The sequence below is a fragment of the Miscanthus floridulus genome, chromosome 11, assembly GCF_019320115.1.
Source record: "Miscanthus floridulus cultivar M001 chromosome 11, ASM1932011v1, whole genome shotgun sequence".
NCBI classification, from domain to species: Eukaryota; Viridiplantae; Streptophyta; class Magnoliopsida; order Poales; family Poaceae; genus Miscanthus; species Miscanthus floridulus.
In genome coordinates this window covers 42,827,682-42,844,594 of record NC_089590.1, presented here as the reverse complement: position 1 = coordinate 42,844,594, position 16,913 = coordinate 42,827,682, and positions in this window count along the sequence as shown.

Genomic DNA, 16,913 nt, shown 5'->3' with positions numbered 1-16,913 from the left:
CAGCCCAAGTTATTGGAATGCCAGCTGGTTGCATAGCCACTAGATTTGCCCACCAGGCACCTGCTGCACCTCTAAGTTGCTGGGCAGCAAACACAGGTTTCTGCATCTCTGTGCATGGAATAAGATCAAATTTCTACTCCATGGTCCAAAGCCAATCATCAGCCTCCAGTGGTTCATCGGCCTTGGTGAACACTGGTGGTCTTGTATCTATAAAATCAACATACGTAGCCTCCTGCTGGTTATGATTGTGGCCACGGTTTCCTTACACCATATTCTGATTGCTCTAAGCTATCTCTCGAAGCAATCGAGCATTTTCTACGGTCACATGGACCAGTGCTGCTATAGCATCAGCTAAAGTTGGCAGAACTGGTGGTGGATCAGGAACACCACCCTCATCATGCGAAGAACTAGGAATATCCGAAGCACAAGTACGAGGCATCTATTCATAACAAACCAAACTTTACTCACAAGCTTTTATTGAGATATTAAAAGAGCTTACTACCAACACATTACATTGGGTTTACTTATTTAAGCACAAGCCCGCACCTAAACAAGACTACTTAACTTAACTAGATCTCCTATTTTACAACTCTACTCTTCTCCTCGACCACATCAAACCTCGTGATCGGTATCCATTCTGGAAACATTTCCGCCTTCATTATTTATCACTTTCATCAACCATCACTAATTCTTCTGGATCTTCTTCTTCTTCCTCTTCAAGTTCATCATCATCAGCAATGACGACACCAGGGTCCATTGCATTAGCTTGAGGTTCATGATTTGGATCTAGGAGGTTGCTCAGCCTATGGACTTCTTCATGCAAAGTAGTATTATGTTCTTCTAAATCTTCTACATAAAATTCTAGCTCATGCGTTCTAGCTGTAGCTACATCTTCCCTATGCCAAGCCTCATTTCTCCCTTCCACCATACAAACTAACATACGCTCGTAGTTCTTATGAGCAGTGGTGCGACACTTCAATTGATCGTTTAACTTGCCCACCCAGATGGTATCCAAGGCCCTATCTCTAGTAGCCTATGCTAACTCTGCTAAAAGCCTCTGTATCTCTGCCTAGGGATCAGGCCTAGAGCTGCTACTGCTAGCATCTTCATTTCTAGGGGCAAGCTGGTGACGAGAAACTCCTTTAGGTCCAACGGACTTACGGGGCATTACCATGGTGCGAGCCATACTATAGGAAGCAAGATTAATCCAATTAAGACAATCTAATCAAAATCTAAAGAGCAGCCATGATGGATTACATAACTCAACCCAGACTCACTACCCAACCCAGACTCAGGGTGAAGGAAGTAACCAGTGAATTAATCATGATGCATGAATCGTTCTTATGAACAAAAACATCAAAGCTTATAAGGTACATAACCACAATTATTTTTATATAGGGCATAATAAGATTACTACTCCACCACACAAAGCCTTTTGAATCAATTAAGGAATGGTGAGAATGAAATAAGATAAGTCAGAAGCAATTTAGACCAAATTAACAAGTTATATCTATTTGTCCCAAGTCATTTTGAAGTTTTTGTAAAACAATACAACAAGGACTTTGTAACGATCGCTCTGATACCATTCTGTGGTAGAACCTCCTAAATTATAGGACCCACTTGCACTTGTCACTGTCCAACGACCTTTGACAACTATGCATATGTTCTTGGTAACTTACGAAGTCTATCGGGTGTCCTCGGGGAACCCCGAATCATCCACGATTTCTGAGCAGGATCACATTACAGAGTCATTACAGTATTACAACATTTATTCAAATATATACATCAGAGTAAAATAGCGGAAGTCTTACGATAACTTAATTTACAAACCAGTTGTTTCAAACCTTACAAACTAAGTTCGATAATTATTACAAAGCATAGTAGTAGTGGAGTGGCATAATTAACATAAACATAACACATAAAATAAGCATCCTACCCAAGGATCACACATTCATTTATCGTCATCGACCTGAACAATAGTCATGCAGCAATTCCCAAAATAGACCTGCTCATGAGGCTCACCTGCAACAAGGGTCAACGAACCCTGAGTACAAAAGTACTCAACAAGACTTAACCGAAATAAAAACTGATAGAACTTAGGAATGCAGGCTCAGGGATTCAAGGTATGGCTTTAGCAATAGTCAAAGTTCTTTTGCGTAAAAGCTCTTTAACAAAATTTTAGTATTTCAATATTTAAACTTCATAAGAACCATATATGAATCTGCCATGATCTGTAATGAGATCATGAACTTCATATCAAACTCTTTCTCAAATCTTACTCAAGTTTCAGTTATTAAACTACGATGATGAACAGTGAGTTGAGTCTCCATAACCGAGGAGCAACGACATTTCAAACCGATTATAAACCTAGCTGGGGATTCTAGACCACACGACATATGCAGGTCCCTGACTTACATATACCAACCTACCCTCGGATCTTCTAAAACAAGAACGGGTCCGCACCACCCGAGAATACAGTACTCCACCAATCCAGCCCATTGCCATGTGGATACACGCTATTCTCGCCATCTCTCCACTCCCAGTGCGCAAGTAGCCATTCTCATAATAGAATAGCCAAGTTAAGGCTTACCGGAGTATGTGGTTAGTACTACAAAGTCTCACCTCATGCAATTCAACAACAGAGGGACCTTAATCGACATAGGCGGAAAGAAGCCGCTCACAAGACCTCCATGTCTTGTGGCTCTCACACACTGAGTCCACCTGGTCTAGATTTCTTACTTCTCATGCTCATATCTCATGATAAAATAAGTAACCAAAGATCCATTTAAAACTCTCAGGTGACAGGTAATCACCCGGCTAAGCAGGACTAAGCATAACTAGTCATTTACGAATTAAAACTGGTAACAAGGTAGATATGGAAAAACAAGGTTGGTAATGCACCAATTAGGTTTCCACTTGACTCCTAATCACTTAATGCAGTATATAAAAGCAAAAGCGATAAAATTTGTAAAACACAAGGTAAGGTTAAATGCATCCGGGGCTTGCCTTCGTTGACGGAAAAGTTAGGTTCCTACGACGTTCCACAATTATCGGATCCAACCTCAACAGACGGATTAAGCTCCTCTGCAACTTGATTAATTACCAAATGTTCACCTTCGTTCACTACACGTAGTAACAATGCCATGTTTAACATGATGCGGGATACGAAACATGATGCTTGATGATGGATGCAAAATTAACAATTCGAATACAACTTTCCTTCGCGGTACAGTTGCAAGTCAAACAACTAAACCTTTTTCGTAACACAAACATCAATTGCCAAGGATCATTACCAACTAATGACCCAAGGTCATCACGCAATCAAAAATTCAATCAAAACCTAAATCTATAAAGATTACTATTTGCTTTTTTGAATTAATTATTTAATTCAAAATTATGAAATAAATCAACTTATTCTAATTGAGCTCAAATTTTTTTTAAATGTTCATTACATGATAACTAAGTGGCAAAACAATTTTCATAATTTTTGGATAAAGAATTAAGCCTAGAAAAATCATGAAAACTCATTTATTAATTAATTGAGCAATTTTTACCACATTTAAAAATACTAAAAAACAACATTTCATATTTTTCTTAAATAATATACATCACAGAGAGGTCACACAAAAATTTTCATAATTTTTGGAACTCTAAATAATTCTACACAAAAATAACAAAAACTATCACTATTCACTCAAATATGAAAAATAGAAAAATCCATTTTCAAACCACTGAGTCACTAACAAGGTGACCCCACATGTCATCTTCAACCTCCCGCGTTTGACTACGGCATTGACGGCGCTGACCGACGCTAACTCACCGCCGGTGTGGTCTCCGGCCAAGGCGAAGGTACCAACACACTCCCCACACCACCCCGCATCGATTGAAGGCACTAGCTTAAGCAATTACAGCGAGGATTGAGCTAGACGCCATCCATGGCGGACACGGTGGCTCGACGACACTACACCGGCGATAGGAGCTCGGTAGCGATTAAATAAATAGCACAGGAAGGTCCAGCAGCTCACCCTGAACGCGATGGAGCAAAGAGCGAGTTCGGAGGATCAACGGAGATGTTGGTCGACGTCCACGGTGATCACGGTGGCGCAAACAACGACGACGGCGGCGAACTGGTGACTGTGATGGACAAATTGACCAAGCAATGAGGTATTAAGCACCATGGCATCAATACAAAGCTGTAGGTACACTGAGCAAGAGCCAAGACTCACCAGAGAGCGCTGGCCACGGTGAAACGGGATCATCGGTGAGGTTGCTGGCCGTGAGGAAGAAAGGTTTGCACAGCGGGTTCCCAGTGGAATCAGGTGACAACGGCTGGAGGACTGGGTGCGCAAGAAGGAGACGGAGCTGGAACTGGCTTGGCTGTGATGGTGGAGCACTATGGCGACGGTGCGGGCTCGCTGGAGTTGAGCTATGGCAACGGGAAGAACAGAGCAAGGGAAAGGAAGAACGGCGACGACACCAGGGCTTTATAGGACGGCCAAGGAAGCAAGAGGAAGACATGTCGTGGCCTTCTCCATGCCAGCGCGGAGCCAAGGGCGGCCACAGGCACGACTAGAAGCCAGGAGAAGCACGCCGGCGGTGGGGCGGTCGCCATGGCACTGTTCCACTTATTTACAAAATTGCCATACATTTTCAAAGCTAAATTACTCCCAAATTTGTATAACAACTCAAAAATCTCCAAAAATAAAAGTTGCTCAAAATTCAAAGTTCTACAACTTTGCTTTTATAACCACCCCCTAATTCGGTCTACATTTTGAAATGCAAATTTTAATTCAAATAGGGGACATTTAAAAAACTTCGCCTTTTCAAATTACTTCAATTTTTTCATAACAACTTTGAAAACTCCAAAAACAAACTTTATATAACTTGACAAGCTCTACAGTTTTGCTTTTAGGCTCAACCCCAAAATATGCTTAGATTTTGAAATGAGTTTTCAGGGTAGGATTTAAAATACTGAAAATCAGGGTTTTCTTAAAAATTCAAATCCAAACCAAATTTTGAACTTGATTCAAACAATACAATTCAACACATACCACATAAAGGTAAACTTGTTTTAGTGTATGCATATCAAAATTTTTACTAAATGCCAAATGCTTTGCAATGCATATGATGACATGACAGGTTTTAGTATTTAAACACCCGAGGTGTTACACTCTTTAGTGTAATTAGAATTGAGAGCTTGCTTTGTTATTTTAAGTTCATCTAGTGAAGCTCTTTAGAGTAGCAAGATTGAGAGCTCTTAGTGAGTAGTAACATTGCAAGTTGTGTGCCTAGTAATCATTGCAACTAGAATTGTTGGATATGTGGCTTGCAACCCTTGTAGAGCTAGAGCAAGTTTGCATTTCGCTGTTTGTCATACTAATCAAATTGCTCTAGTTGATTTGTAGATTTTTTAAATAGGCTATTCACCCCCCTCTAGTCATATTAGGACCTTTCAAGTGGTATCAGAGCTGTGGTCACCATTTGATCGAAGGCTTAACAACCTCGGTGTCAAATTATGGCTCAAGTTGTGTTCAACCATGTGGGGGGCAAACCACCGTTCTTTGATGGCACATGCTATGACTATTGGAAGATAAAGATGAGGATGTATCTTGGTTCAATCAATGATCAAGTATGGGAGGTGACCGAGAATGACTATGCTATCATTGATCCCGATGACCCCACCAACCAAGACAAGACTAATAAGCAATGCAATACAATGGCTCTCAACACCATATACAATACCATTGATTCCAAGGTGTTTGAGCAAATCAAGGATTGTGAAAGAGCAAATGAGGTGTGGAGGAGATTGGAGGAAACATATGAGGGCACACCGGCGGTGAAGAGTGCTAAGTTATACATTCTCAAGGATAAGTTGACAAGCTTCAAGATGAAGAAAGATGAGAGCATTGTGGAAATGTTTTATCGGTTGCAAGTGATTGTAAATGACTTGAAGGCCTTGGGAGAGAAGATCAAGGATGATGATATCTCATTGGTTTTTGATGTGCTTACCTCCAAGATTTGAGATGTTGAGATTGCTTATCATAAGAGGAGGATTGAAGGAGATTACCCCTAACCAAGTACTAGGTGATGTCATGACCCAAGAGACATACCATGTGGAAAGGGAGGGGGATGACAAGAAGGAAGAAGAAGAAAAGAAGAAGAAGAGTATAGCATTCAAGGCTAGCTCATCATCATCCAAGAACAAGGGCAAGTCCAAGAAAGAATCAAGTGATGATGATGATCTTAGTGATATTGATGATGAAGCTATGGCCCTCTTTGTACGCAAGATGGGAAAATTCATGAAGAAGAAGGGCTATGGTGCAAGAAAGAGAAGAGATCACACCAAAAGCAAATAATATGTGAGAAGATGCTATAATTGCAAGAGTCCTGATCATGTTATAGCAAATTGTCCCTACAATAATGACAATAATGAGGATGAGAAGAAGAAGCACAAGAAGGATAAGAAAGAAAAGAAGGAGAAGAGAATGAACTTGAAAAGAAGAAGAAGGGTGGAGGCTATGTGGTCACTTGGGATAGTGATGGCTCTTTGGACAGTGACGACTCTAGTGATGATGGCAAGAAATCTATCAAGAAAGCACTAGCAAGCATCGCCATCAACAACAAGTCCTCCATCTTCGACACTCCTTTGACATGCCTCATGGCAAAACCTACCAAGATAAAATATGATGTGAGTGATGATGATGAATGTGAAAGTGATGCTTGTAGGAGTGATGATGATGATGATGATGAGTACTTCAAGGAGGAGCTCATGGACATGTGTGAGCAAGTGCATACTTGCTTTGAGATGAAGAGAAAGGAGTGTAAGGAATTGAATAAGAAAGTCAAATTTCTTGAGCAATCCCTTGATGAGCTAAATGCCACTCATGAGAGGCTAATGGAAGCCCATGAGAAGCTTGGCAAAGCTCACTCTAAGCTTGAGAAAGCTCACTCCTCTCTCATCGAGCAAGTCAAAGAGGCAGCCAAGAAGGAGCAAGTGATTGTATCATGTGATGTGGGACTAACATGTGATCTTATTGATGAATCTTTTTATAAGCCCATTATAGTTGCTCCCACTAACACTTCTTGTAGCACTACTACTTCTACTTCACCTTCAAGTGATGGTCTCACTTGTGATGCCTCATTAATGGTGGAAAATGAGATCCTCAAGAAGGAGGTGAATGAGCTCACTCTGGCCTTAGGCAATGCCTATGGTGGAAATGCCCGCTTGCTAGAGTGCTTAGGTAGCCAAAGGTTTTTTCTCAACAAAGAGGGATTATGCTATACCCCCAATAAAGGCAAGGTGGCCTTTGTCACTCCCAAAGTTAACTTTGTGAAGGGTAATGGTCATTTTTGCAATAGATGCAAGCAAGTTGGGCATGTAGAGCAATATTGCAAGATTAACAAGAACAAGCTACCTATTGTATCCTCAATTAAATTTGATTCTTGTTACATGCTTGTTAAAGGTGCCAATGGTGTAAAGGCTAAGTTCATTGGTACACCAATTGTGGGCCCAAAGAAGAAGGCCATTTGGATACCAAAGACCTTAGTAACTAACCTTCAAGGACCCAAGCAAGTTTGGGTACCTAAAAATAATTTATCTTCTTTTGTAGGTCAATTATAAAGCCGAAGGAAGGCATTGGGTGCTTGATAGTGGGTGCACACAACACATGACCGGTGATCCAAGAATGTTCAATTCAATCAATGAAAATAAGAGCAATGGGATTGATAGTATCACATTTGGTGACAATGGCAAAGGCAAGGTCAAAGGGCTTGGTAAGATTGCAATATCCAATGACTTGAGCATTTCTAATGTGCTACTAGTAGAGAGCTTGAACTTCAACCTTTTGTCGGTAGCTCAATTATGTGATCTTGGTTTTAAGTGCATATTTGGTGTGGATGATGTAGAGATTATAAGTATAGATGGCTCTAACTTGATATTCAAAGGATTTAGATATGAAAATCTATACTTGGTTGATTTCAATGCTAGAGAAGCTTAATTGACAACATGTTTGATCACTAAGTCTAGCATGGGTTGGTTATGGCATAGAAGGCTTGATCATGTTGGTATGAAACAATTGAACAAGTTGATTAAGCATGACTTAGTTAGAGGCTTGAAAGATGTCACATTTGAGAAAGATAAGCTATGTAGTGCATGTCAAGCCAAAAAACAAGTTGGTAACACACATCCTAAGTAGAGCATGATGAACACATCTAAGGCATTTGAGTTGATGCGCATGGACTTGTTTGGACCAACCACATACACAAGCATTGGTGAAAACAAGTATGGATTTGTGATTGTGGATGATTTCACTAGATACACATGGGTATTCTTTCTTATTGACAAGAGTGATGTGTTTGCAACATTCAAATCATTTGTCAAGGGCATTCACAATGAGTTTGAAACAACCATCAAGAAAGTTAGAAGTGACAATAGTAGTGAATTCAAGAACACTAGAATTGATGAGTTGTGTGATGAATTTGGAATTAGACATCAATTCTCGGCCAAGTACACTCCTCAATCAAATGGCTTAGTTGAAAGGAAGAATAGAACTTTGATTGATATGGCAAGATCAATGTTGAGTGAGTACAATGTGAGTCATTCATTTTGGGCCAAAGCAATCAACATGGCTTGCTATTATAGCAACCGACTCTATTGTCACCCCATGATGGAGAAGACACCTTATGAGCTTTTGAATGGAAGAAAGTCCAACATAGCATACTTTCAGGTTTTTGGTTGTAAATGCTACATACTGAAGAAAGGCACTAGATTGAGCATGTTTGAAAAGAAATGTGATGAAGGTTTCTTGCTTGGTTACTCCACTACTAGCAAGGCTTAAAGAGTTTGGAATTTGGCTAGTGGTACTCTTGAGGAGGTTCATGATGTGGAGTTTGATGAAACAAATAGTTCTCAAGAGGAAGATGATAATCTAGATGATGTAAGAGGCACTCAATTGGTCAATGCAATGAAGAACATGGACAATGGTGATATAAGGCCTAGAGAGGTGATTGATGTTGAAGATGACAAGAATCAAGTGCTCTCTAACTCAAATGTGCAAGCTAGTAGTTCTCATGATCAAGTTCAAGCAAGAACTAGTGATGACAAAGTGCAAGATCAACAAGTGGCTAGTTCATCATCTCAACCAAGTGATCTATCAAATGCAAGCAATCAAGTGCAAGTGCTTCAACCAACCAATGTTGCAAGAGATCATCCCTTGGACACTATCATTGGTGATATTTCCAGAGGTGTGCAAACTAGATCAAGATTGGCTTCATTTTGTGAGCATTTCTCATTTATGTCATCCATTGAACCTAAGAAGATAGATGAAGCTTTGAAGGATGTTGATTGGGTCAATGCTATGCATGAAGAGCTAAACAACTTTATAAGAAACAAAGTATGAGAGTTAGTTGAGAGGCCTAAGGATCATAATATGATTAGAACCAAGTGGGTCTTTCGGAACAAGCAAGATCAAGATGGGATAGTAATAAGGAACAAAGCAAGATTAGTGGCTCAAGGTTACACTCAAGTTGAAGGTCTTGACTTTGGAGAAACATATACCCCGGTTGCAAGATTGGAAGCAATTAGGATCTTGTTAGCCTATGCTTGTGCCCACAACATCAAGTTGTACCAAATGGATGTGAAGAGTGCATTTCTCAAAGGGTACATCAATGAGCTTATGTATGTTGAGCAACCTCCTGGTTTTGAAGATGAGAAGAAACCCAACCATGTTTACAAGTTGAGAAAGGCTTTGTATGGATTAAAACAAGCACCTAGAGCATGGTATGAGTGATTGAGAGATTTCCTACTCTCTAAGGGATTCAAAATGGGAAAGGTTGACACCACTCTCTTCACCAAGAAGCTTGGAAATGACTTATTTGTAATCCAAATCTATGTTGATGATATCATTTTTGGGTCAACAAATGAAGATTTTTGTGAGGAGTTTGGCAAGATGATGGCAAGTGAGTTTGAGATGTCCATGATTGGAGAGCTTAGCTACTTCCTTGGTCTTCAAATCAAGCAAATGAAGAATGGTATATTTGTGAGTCAAGGCAAGTATATCAAGGACATGTTCAAGAAGTTTGGAATGGATGATAGTAAAGCTATTAGTACACCAATGGGGACAAGTGGAAGCTTGGATAATGATGCTAGTATGAAAGGATCAAGATGCCCAAGAGGGGGCGGGGGTGAATTGGGCTAATGTCGCAGAACCGACCAATTTATAAGAGTACAAGTACAATGGCAGCCCGCAAGCGGTCGCACTGTCATACTTGAACCCATATAAACCCGGTAGTCCGTCGAGTACCACGACGGGTCTCGATAAACGATTTACAACAACCAAGATTGTATAGGATTCAACATACATGCCACATATTACATAAAGTTCACAAATACATTTCATCATCAGAGTACGAATAAAAGTTATTACAAACTGAGTTTGATAAATAAAGCGGAAGCAATTAAGTTCGAAATAAAGTTTCCAACATAGTTTGATATAGTGCCAAGTTGGATCATGGTCCACAAAAGCAAGGATAGGAATTAATAAAGAAGCCTGCCCAAGGCTTACTCCTCATCCACGGCGGGATAGAAGCAACTCTTGCAATAACCATGATACATAGTGCCATCTGCAACAATGGAAAATAAAACCCTGAGTACGAGAAGGTACTCAGCTAGACTTACCCGTCATGAACCAGAAATAAAATGACTCCAAGGATTATGCAAGGCTGTATAAGTGGACGTAAATTGACAACATTTTGCATAAAAGCAATTAACGTAGTTGGACCATTACGATGCCTTTATCAAGTTAATTATAACTATCCATTTCTAGATTAGCAACTATCCTGTGCCAAACATGTGGTATATCATTTAGAAGCATACAATAGTAACCATAGCAGGTATTGTAATTCCATATTCATCCAAACCATCATGTTTCATAACATAGTTACTACGATGTTGGAGCTAGTCAAGTTTCTCACTATCCGGGAGAGACGGCGGTTCGAATCGATTTCAACCAGCTGGGAATTTATTCCTAACACAAACCCAGGTCTACCAGCCATGATAGCCTTAGGTCACCTTTGGTACAACTCAGGTACACATTTCGTGGGTCCGTACTGCGCCGCACAATCTGGAACACCAGATGCCAGGATGTTCAGGCCTAGCCTGCCCTTGGGCTCTGTCTGATCGTTCCCTGGAAGGAGCGCACAACAGAACGAGTCCCGGCCTGAGTTGAATTACTCGGCTTCGCGGTCGGAATGAGTTATCCGGCCAACTAAGTGAGAGGCATGCGTTCAATCTTGTTAGAAGTTCCAACAATGGTATGGTCCTTGATCGACATAGATGGGGATAGATCCACACCCAAGACCTCCATGCCTTGTTGCTTCTCTATCGATCTTCTGCCCGGTCTCGATTTACTTTTACCCCATGGTTCTGTTCCACGATAGCAGATATAGCCAACCGTGCTCCGGTATCCACCTATATCTCGCAGGTGACAGGACATCACCCGACTTCTACCGGTCTAAGCATGGCTAAGCATATATTCGATCCTGGACCTATACCGATTAAAGGTGTAATATCTGGACAAGGAATGTACATGCACCAAGTGGTTCCATTCAACTCTTATAACCTAATGCATCAATCATAAGTACTTAAGTAAACATTTGTAAATTACTGGGAGACTTAGAATGCTCCGGGGCTTGCCTCGCAGAAAGGAAGTAGGGCGGTGGTCAGGACACTCCGGAAGCTCTTCAGGGTTCTGCTCCACGCCTTCGGGAGCTGCGGCTTGCGGATTCTCCTGTTGGTCCCCTTCCTCTGCTTCTTCAAATTCCAGCAATATTATCTCTTCCTCTGATCCTAGATGCATGAATATGGCATAAGTATTACGAATGCATATATGTTAACAAGTGCATCATGTTTATTGAGTAGGTGCATATCTCTTCTCGATTATTTAATTATCTACTTCCACAATGCATCGACTATACCACAAAATAGTAGTTACTTTTTTCACTCATAACTGGAGTTCTACTAATCCAAATACAGTGATCCTAGACTTTCTGGAAAGCTTATCAAATTCTATACAACTTTGTTATTAACCATTTTTACGGTACACATCATTTTCAATATGCAACTCATCAAACCCCAGAATCTGTCCGGAAGCTATTCAATTTGCAAAACAAAGTAACAATACTTCTACTTCATGAAATCAGTCAAAATTTGACAACATAAAATCTACCAACAGTTTAAGCATACCAAATACATTTAAGATAACATAATGGGGAAGCCTAAACTATTTCTTTATATGACTTTATTATTTTATTTGGATACATAGGTTAAATAATAAATATATATCAAATGTGCATAAAAATTCTTAAAAATTTATAGTGTCCTGCTAAGGCTATCAAAGGACTACTGTAAAAGTTTCATGCCATTTTGCCAAGTAGAACATCCTATACAAAAATGGCAAGGCAACAAGGCTTGAAATAGCATAAATGGAAAACCCTATTGAAAAGTGTCAAGCAACAGATTTCCTATTTTTCTTAGCATCCATATGGTACTAGGATTACCTCCAACAAATTTCATGAATTTTGGATTCATAAATAATTTATAAAAATTCATGCAAGAATTAACTATTCATAAAAGAAAAATCTATAACTATAAATCTACACATGAACTGGTCCTCAAATTTTTACCAGAGCTCATATATGCTAAGACAAATTTTTACCAGAGCTCATAATTTTTGGAGCATAGGAACTCTAGATATAAAATAAATAAATTTGAATGCATTCAAAAGCACAATTCAAATCCCTATTTAAATCTCCAAAAATTTCTACTGTAAATGTCAAAAACATATTTTTCCTAAATACTACACTTCCTAAGGAGCACTACCAAATTTATTGCACAATTTTTGAAGCTACCAAACTGGAGATCTAAAAATTACAAAAACATATGAAATCTGCATTCAAAATGAACTAGCTTTAAAACATGGAGTCGCTGACACGCGGGACCCACTGGTTAGTTGACCCCACCGGTCAGCGAGACAAAACAGAGCACGACGGCGCCGCTTGACGCTGCGCGGCTGGAGCTCATCGATGGCGAGTTCGCCGGCGGTGACGTCTTCACGACATGACCCCCACTATCTCCCGGACCTATTGACCTACTTGACCGAGCCTATCGTCGGAGCTAAGTATGGTGGCGGCATCCATGGTGGCATGACGGAGCCAGACAACGGCACTACACCGATGGGGACCACGGCGAAGCACAAAAAGGTGTGGACGAGCTTCCATGGGCTCAGGTGAACCTATCGCACAAGGTTGCACGGCCTACGGTGGAGGGAGGTGCCCCAGCCACGGTGACAGGCGCAGCGGGAATGCTCCGGCGAGCTAGCGCACAGCACGATTGCTTACCAAGTGCGGTCAACGAGCGCGGGCCGAGGCGGTGAGTCACAGGAGCTCTGGTGGAGGTGTTGCAGTGGTGGGGAAGCGACGAGGGTGAGCTGGCATTGGCTATGGCGACGGCGGAGCTGCTCGGTGCTACGAGAGCTCGGCGACTGCGCGTAAGGACGAAGGAGGAGCAGAGGAAATGCAAAATGGAGTGCGGGCTAGGTCGGGCGAGTGCTGGCAGTGTTAAGGCCGAGCTCTGGCTCATCACTACCGCGCTGGGCAGAACGCCAGCGACGCGTGGCCAGTTCCCGTGCCATGCGGCAGCCACGGTCTGAACCGGTCGACCACTGAATCCATCGATTCAGTTCGTTCAGTAACGAAATGCTGAGCCTAACGACGAGTTTTCACGTTGATGTAACAGCTAATCCGTGGCTCCAATTCGTAACTGATCTAAACAACTTTCATAGACATAAGTACCAGCTACAAATCTTGTTGAAAGAGCTCATTCTAATTCACAACAGAAATGGAGTAAAATCATGACCAAGGTTGGTTTGTCAGGTTGTCAGTGAACCAGGACTTAGCAAAATTTTGTTAAGTGTTGAAATCTTGATTTTGCTGATTTTTGTGGGACCAATTCAAGCATGTTAGGAGCTAAATCAGTCAATGACCCAAAAATAAAAGTTGTTCCTTATGTCAAATACTACAACTTTGCTTTAGTGATCTCCTCCATGCAAGGTCTCTAACACCTAGTTCAAACTTGGTCAAACAAGCTACATTCAAATGATGATACATACTTAAACTATGACATAATGACCTAATTAGCCCTAGCCCTAAATACCAAAGTTGTTCATGATGATATTCTAAACATGTTTAAGCTATTTGCAAGGTCACACAATGATCTACATGTTTACACTCATGATCATATGCACATACACATGGAAACATGAAATAATAAGAATGTTGCATATGTTTCAATCGAATGTTTCAAATGTCAAAGCTTATATATGAATGCTTTATGATCATGCTCATGCTATGCAAGTCAAGTTATGCAAGGTTAACACCCGAGGTGTTACAGCCCCTCCCCCTTATAAAAATCTCGTCCCGAGATTTGCAAGACCTACCATTCTTGGAAAAAGGCGGGATAAACTTCTCGTAAATAATCTTCTCTCTCCCACGTAGCGTCTTGTTCACTATGATTGTTCCACACCACCTTATAGAACTTAATATTCTTACTCCGTGTTACTCTCTCCATCTCCTCTAATACTCGAATTGGCTTTTCTTCATAGGTCAAATCCGATTGAAGCTACATGTTGGTGGGTGCAATAGCTTCTTCAGATACTCAAAGACATTTCTTCAACTGAGACACATGGAACACATTAAATATTGCACTGATCTCTGGTGGAAGTTGTAACTTATATGCAACATTTCCTTTTTGTTCCAAAATTTTGTATGGCCCTACATATCTTGGTGAAAGCTTCTTTTTCATCCCAAATCTTTTCACACCTTTCATGGGTGATACTCTCAAGTATACATAGTCACCCACTTCAAAAGTCAGTGGTCTTCTTCTTTTGTCGGCATAACTCTTTTGTCTTGATTGAGCTGCCTTCATATGTTGTTGGATGATACGTACTTGCTCTTTGGCTTCATTGACAAAGTCAATACCAAAGTATCTCCTTTCACCGGGCTCAATCGAATTCAATGGAGTTCTGCATTTTCTGCCATACAAGGCTTCAAATGGAACCATCTTGATACTTGCTTGATAACTGTTGTTATAGGAGAATTCAGCTAAAGGTAACCATGTCTCCCATGAACCTTTTGAAGATATAACACAAGCTCTAAGTAAATCTTCTAGGATTTGGTTCACTCGCTCTATCTGTCCTGAAGTTTGCAGATGATATGTCGAACTTCTGATTAGCTTGGTTCCCAAAGCCTGGTGTAAGTGCTCCCAGAAATGAGCTATGAACTATGGTCCTCGATCTGAGATTATAGTCCTGGGTACTCCATGCAGTCTCACGATCTGGGAAACATATAACTCAGAGTATTTCCCCACATGATATGTTGTGTGAACTGGTACAAAATGTGCTGACTTAGTGAGACGATCAACAATTACCCATATTGAATCGTGACCTTGTGGCGTCATTGGAAGGCCTGTGATAAAGTCCATGCTGATTTCCTCCCATTTCCATCCTGGAATAGGCAATGGCTGAAGTAGTCCCATAGTTTTCATATGGACAGCTTTTACTCTACTGCAGTTATCACACCTAGCAACATAGGCTGCGATCTCTTTCTTCATCTTAGTCCACCAAAAACGGGTTTTTAAATCTTGATACATTCTACTACTACCCGGATGGATGGACAATTTGGACGAGTGAGCTTCATCTAAAATTTGATTCCTTAGCTCACGGTCTTTTGGTACCACTAGTTGGTCCTCAAACCATAATACACCTCTTTCGTCCAATCTAAAATGTTTGGTTTCTTGCTCTTGCATTTTTCTCTTGATGTGACTTATTCCTACATCTGTCTGCTGTAGCTCTATGATTTTGCTCTCAAGTGAACAACTGATTATGATATTGTGTAGTACAGCAGGATGTAACAAGTTGAATCCATCTTCCAACAATGCTTCCATAGTGTTGCAATGAGACTTTCCGACTGAGTGCATCGGCTACTACATTAGCTTTACCCGGATGGTAATGCACTTCTAAATTGTAGTCCTTAATCAATTCCAACCATCTTCATTGTCTCATGTTTAGTTCTGGCTAGGTAAAGATATACTTGAGCCAGAGCTTAACAGGATTAATAGGATACTCATGCCAACAAGTTACAACTTCTTTTCCGGCGTGCTTGGCCTGGAGCGATGGGTGACCGACTGGGAAGTCCTTCCCTGGTGCGCATGAGTGAGGACAAAGTATGCAGAAAAGACTCGTGTGGGTCTGTGAGGATAGTCTATGTCCTAGAAAAGCTGCTAGATGTAAGCAGGCCCGGCCTTATAGAGGCGAGATGTTACATAATGGTATCAGAGCCGACCCTTGCGGTTTCACGGGCGCGTGTGTCAGTTGCGCAGGCATGGTGCGCATGGTTGGTGTGGACCCAGAGTGGTCACCTAGCATGGCATATGCGCTGGCACTAGACATATGGACGTGGCCAAGAGGAGACGTTCCTGGCCTAGGGTTGACCGACGAGGACGTCGGTCTCCTAAGGGGGTGAGGATGTAACACCCTGGCCCAGAGCTTAACAGGATTAATAGGATACTCATGCCAACAAGTTGCAACTTCTTTTCCAGAAGCCCATCTCTTAAGAACTCCAAAGTTAAGCATGCTTGGCCTGGAGCGATGGGTGACCGACCGGGAAGTCATTCCCGGGTGCGCATGAGTGAGGACAAAGTACGCAGAAAAGACTCGTGTGGGTGTGTGAGGATAGTCTATGTCCTAGAAAAGCTACTAGATGTAAGCGGGCCTGGCCTTATAGAGGCAGGATGTTACAGCTAATTTCAATTTTTTTTGCAATAATCAAATCCTATGGTTAGCCCAATTAACCCCTTGTGC